The sequence below is a fragment of the Ostrea edulis genome, chromosome 3 (assembly GCF_947568905.1).
Source record: "Ostrea edulis chromosome 3, xbOstEdul1.1, whole genome shotgun sequence".
In the NCBI taxonomy this organism is placed as follows: Eukaryota; Metazoa; Mollusca; class Bivalvia; order Ostreida; family Ostreidae; genus Ostrea; species Ostrea edulis.
This window is the reverse complement of record NC_079166.1, coordinates 72,218,082-72,224,360: the sequence shown is the minus strand read 5'-3', so window position 1 is coordinate 72,224,360 and position 6,279 is coordinate 72,218,082.

Here is a 6,279-nt window from a genome sequence, read left to right as displayed (position 1 = left end):
TTGTTGGTGCAAAAACATTAGTTATTTTAAGGAAAAAATGGGCATTTTGGTACCCAATTGTAAAAAAAAATCCTCAGACATTTATCAACTACTCTCGTCCCTTTACTAACCTTACAAATGTTTACGAGATCTCGCTTACAAGTAAACATGGCTGTCGATAGGCGAAAATTTCGAACGTATGACTTTCCGAGACTGATCAGAGCCATTTAAAACATTTGTAAGGTTAGTAAAGGGACGAGAGTAGTTGATAAATGTCTGAGGATTTTTTTCATTTCGTGCTTTTGGGTAGATTGTGTAAGAAGCTGGAGAAATAAACCTAGAACCAAGCGCAGCTTTTCGTGCGCAATAAATATACAGTTTTTACTATGAGTGGCACTGTAGCTCTCCGGTCTGTCAACATAATTTTTTTCGGAGAGCTACAGTTCTGCAGCTAGTCCCCGCCCCGCCACTCATTGATCACTTGTTTTGGAGTCGGGCAACTATCGATGTCATTACAAGATGACGTTCTGCAGTCGTCTAGATGCAGGATTTTTGCAACAGAAATAATAAAACAATTGTGTTCTTATTATAGCACAGTAAGTAAAACGAATGGACAGAAAATGTTAATAGGAATATTCTTCGTATTTGTATACAGCTTAAAATGTTGTTATAGCTTTGATTATGAGCCGACACAAGCCGGTTCATTCTATTGAATACGGACTAGCGTGAACTGTGTATACATGTAGCTACTCTGAAATAAATCTAGCTGCATTATTGTCCGACTGTGTTAGCAATGAATAGCAGCTACTTTATATGATAAGCGATATTTTTCTCACTTCGTTCGTTCATCTTCGAATTTATGGAGAAATGCCGTACGCGTAATCCATAGATATTATCGTAGGAATAAAAAAGAGATGTATCTTATATTAAGCTATAAGTTATACACTTTATACAAATGCAATTTAACTTAATCGGATTAAAAAGTAATCAAGCTCATTTCCTATTTAATTAGGTATTCTCCGAGTCTTCCTATGCATATTCATTGTGTGGTAGCAATGAGTCTGGCTAAAAGACCATGCTTGCTTTAGTCTTAAGGATGCAAGACTCTTCTGGATAATAACTGTATTCATAAGAACTGTGCAAAAGTAGTGTTTAAATTTTTGAAACTTAGTGCATTTTTAGACCATATATTTTTAAAGAAAATCCATTTTGCACCCTTAAGATTTTTTGCAGTACTATAAATTGTTTGTATATTCATTCAGCTTGTTATTTTGAAGTAAATGTATTATTGCACCAATTAGTTGTCATTCATTTACACATGTGAATGTCTTATTTGTCTTTTTCTTCCCATTTCAACAGGATAATAGTCAATAAAACATAAGCCTCATTAAAGAGGATGGTAAACCATAAGTTAAGGCTTTATATAAAAAATGTATATTTTGTTACATTGATACTAACTTCACTAAAATATGAATCCCACTAAAATATGTTTTCCTTGAGCAAAATCTACGGGCATGTTATGCCACGTTGGCGTTGCTCTTGTTTCATTAAGTTGTATGTCATGATACTTACTATATCTGTAAAGTGATATACCCAGTTATAGTTGACGCTGGTTTTCGTATAACATTAGCTAAAACATTGTCGAAATCCAATCTAATTAAAATCAGACTTCTTCATAGCCGTAGCTTGGGTTCGAATATTACCGAGGCAGCTATCGACATTTTAACAACGTAAAAGGTGTTTTTTTTTACCGAGGCAGCTGCCTCGGTTGCCTCAATGGAAGCTACGCCACTGTTCTTAGATCCGCGTCGTATACTCTGCGTAAGAAGAGATTGTGAGCGTCGCCGTATCCTAGGATCTGATTTTAATTAGATTGCAATATATTCATAACATAATGTAGAGAGACTATAAGCAAAGATTAGGTACGTAGAAATGGATGTTATTTTCATATGTAATTGGGTGACTGAACATCGACATCTTGAACGCACATGGTGGCCTCGCGTAACTCCCAAGGCCACGTCTGTCTGAGCGTCGGCGAAACTAATAATGGGACACCGGATGTCCGCCTTGGGTCGTCCTAGCGGAATACCACCCCCCTCTCCTATCTTTGACAGTACTCTTTTGTGAATGAAAAAAAAATGTAGGCTTGTACATGTACATTATGAATTAAAGCGAAGGAATGATGAACGCCCTTCTCCACGATATAAGAATATCGTGGAGGCTAGGTAAAAAAAAAAAATCGAGGAAGCTCTCTCTCTCTCTCTCTCTGAAGATCAAGAATTTTAGAAAAGTCAACTTACAAATTCTCCGGCTGTTACCCCATCCCCTAGGTCTTCAGCGATATAACCAGTACAGATGACCAGCTTGCCTTCTCAATATATTGTTTATTTAGTATACTTATGAATTATAAGAAATATCCTTTTTCCATTTCCACTTTGTTATAAGATTCCAAATAAAGCTTATCATTATCCATGCACTTAGTCCTGCATGTATCAAACTCGGAATTAGCATTGTCCGGAGTTGATGTTAATATGACCGAAAGATAAGACCAGTAAATATGCGGACTATACGGCACTTTATGCTATAAAATACAAGTAGTACAGCGACTCGGTTGTCACGATTACTGGTGTTAGACGGCAACTTTCGCAAGTTTAGCACTCCTAGCCAATCAAAAGCTGATAAATTCAGTGACTTATTTACGAAGAATTTTCTTCTAACATCTGCTTATGCAATTGACATGTCCTCAAACCCTGACTGAATTGGCAGCGGAAGCAATGTAAATTTCATCTAATTTCCTCAAACCATGACTGAATTGACAGTGAAAACCATGTAAATTTCAACCAGCAATGTAAGCAATGCACTTATTGAAAGGAAGAATAAACATGACTGAAGGTACATATTCATTTCTGCACATAATGAAGTAAAAATCAACATTTTTACAATCAAAATTTTATCAAGGGAACTCTATAAAACACAGTTTACAGTTCAAGCTTAATTTTGTTCTCGTCTTTTAAAACAATTAAATACTTCACACTATTCGGCAATTGAATAACACACGTTTCATCATTCTCGGGGGGTCACCGTCGCTGAATGTTCGGGAGCGGATCCATTCGGTTCGAGAACTGAATAAGAAGGCGTCATCATCAAAGGATCGGGAGCGGATCCAGAATATTTCACACTATTCGGCAATTGAATAACACACGTTTCATCATTCTCGGGGGTCGCCGTCGCTGAATGTTCGGGAGCGGATCCATTCGGTTCAAGAACTGAATAAGAAGGCGTCATCATCAAAGGATATCGCCCAGGTCAAAATCCATCTTATCTTGTCCAGGTATAATTTCAAAATGTGTAAAGTGTACAACTACTGGCAGGTGTTACGTCATGCGATCGATAGTACTGTGGGCGGGGCGAAGTGATCAGTAGGTCTATATGCAGGCGGGGCAAAAATTAGTCGTCCAATGAAATGCCGTCTAAGCCGGTTAGATGTTATTTTGACGTTTCTTCAGGATTAAGTTTTGGCTTCGCTGCGCTACGCCAAAACTTAATCCTGAAGAAACGTCAAAATAACATCTAACCTATACTTAAAGTGACTCATCACACTACAACTTCATCTGATGGCTCGTTTAAGCACCTTGTCACCATCGAAAAAGTAATACAAGCCCCAAATTATTTTATAGTTTGTGTGACTTTTTTTCGAAATGATAAAAAAGTGTTTTGTTTACAAATAAGAGATTCTAGAGTCCAAATTTCACTGTAATTTGGTGCATGGAAGGGCCAGAAAAGCTTAAATTTACATGAAAGCTTCCTGACAAAATGGAGATTCTAATTTGTAAAAATCATGATCCACAGGGTTTGGATTGGGCCATAATTAATAAGTGATCAAAATTTTACATGCTAATGGATAGGGAACCAAACTTGGCACAAAGCATCCTTAGATGAAATTTGTTAATATGTAAAGCCATGCCCGTCGACAAGGGCATATGATAATTGATGAATTTGTAGTCAAGTTTAATAATTAAGTTTGATAATTAAGGAATTTTAAGTCGGTACCTTTGAAAAGTTGTTTTAAAGTTGAACTAAGCTGCTTGTATAATGGTATTTTTGTTCAAGTTTGTTTATTGCTAGGAACTGCTCTTCAGATAAGCGATGTGGTCGATGGGCCTCTTGTAATTCCGATCGTGCTTGGTTCAAATTTGAAAAACCGCAATATTTCGTAATTTTTACCATTTCATATCAATTTCTTTTAAAAACATATTTCTCCGATATATTAAGTTTTTAATTGACATGTCTTTTCTTAAAAGATTTTATCCGTAGATTTAAAAAAAAATATTAACAAAAAGCGTTTTTAGTTTTCATAAATAATATATTTTTTTTAAATTAGACCGTCTACCTGAGTTATTTAGGCATGTTTTATTAATTATTCATATCATGAATCAAATGACAGCGAAATTTGGACTCTGGAATCTCTGATTTGCAAACAAAACACCTTTATTATCATTATGGGGAAAATCTCCCTAAATTCTTATTTTAAAAAATGAGAGCTTGTATCACTCTTTCGATGGTGAAATCATGCGTCTTAAGAGGTGTTTAACTGTTGACCTATTTTTTTTCTCTCAGTAATTTGGAGGTATGGTGTTCGGGAGATAACCCCTCATATTTCTCACTGCAAGGATTGACGGTTTTAAAACCCCTGCTTTGTAGTAGACATTTTAATGATATTCGATTTGTGTATGCAACTCTATCCTAGAATGAAAGTTGAAAACAAGAAATAGCAATAAGGTAATTTTTTAATTTTGTGTTGCAATGTTTCGTGAATTTCTTATTCTTAATCTTTTAGAAAAAGAAGGTACATACATGTATTTATCACGCCTCAGACAAAATTGTTGAAATCTAATTGGTCAGATCTTGGTCACATGACACCGTGAAAAAAACCGTATCATGCGAGTAAAATCCGTATTGGGCGAGTAATTTTATTCATCGTCGGGTTCGACTTGCAGCCGTGTCAAAAGGAAAGACATTTGACTAAATTGTATGATATAGACCCCCAAATATACAGTTAGAGGTCTTCGACGTGATAAATTCGTAACACAGTTAGTTAGTGACCTGATACGGAAAAATACATGGGGTGAAAAGAAAACCCGTATCGGGCTCGGCTTCGCCTCGCCCGATACGGGTTTTCTTTTCACCCCATGTATTTTTCCGTATCAGGTCACTAACTAACTGTGTAACTAATAATGCAGATAAAAAAGATGACCGTTCTCTAGTGTTTTTACATGTGAATTTCCGTACAGACTCTGAGATGATACGGCATATCTACTTACACTGACAGTAACATACCTGTACATGTTTAGTAAACGTTGAAAAACACATCTATACCTCAATAAATTATATCTTCATACTGCGACAGACAAGAGAATATTTTGTATCTACATCTTTCATATGCTGTGGATTACGTTTATGGGGACGTAATTGTGAGGACAGAATTTTGTCTCATAGTGCACTTATTCTGTCCTCACAACTTCTGTCAAATGGTTAAGAATTGTCCTCTCTCTCTCTCTCTCTCTCTCTCTCTCTCTCTCTCTCTCTCTCTCTCTCTTATATATCGCTCTATTCTTGCTGCGCAGTCTCCAAATCTCAGTATGAAAAACTTCTTAATATATATATATATATATATATATATATATATATATATATATATATATATATATTAAAAGAAATAGAATAAACAGTACACAAAGTTAAAAATTTAACGCAAGCGCTTTCATTTTATAATCCTCAGGCGTTACATTTTAAAATAGTTTTGAAATGGTTTGACGTCATAAAGGCGTCCTAACATTTCACGTACATAACGACGTCATAAACGAATGAAGGGAAAAGGATTTTAGGTTAAGCATATTATGACGTCATAGATAATAACAGTAAACATATTTTACAGTAAGCTATTGAGAGCCAGTTTTAAAGTCTTAATAAAGTGTCTTTCTTTTTCTCGTCGGGAAATAGTATTTTCTGTATACAGTTTATAAAACGGAAATACACTGAATTGTCCGTGGCCACACATATCTATATGTTCACTAACTTTAATTTTTCTGTATTCGGGTGCTGAAATGTGTTGTTTATGAACTCGTATACGAGTTCGCAGAGTAGTTCCAGTTTCACCGATATAATGTTTTCCACAGCCAGCACATGTTATAACATAAATTAAATTTTTGGTGGAGCACGTCATATCTGAATTTACCGTAAATTCCTTGTTGTTAAATTCGAACGAACTTCCTTCCCTTAAGTATGGGCACGTTCCGCATC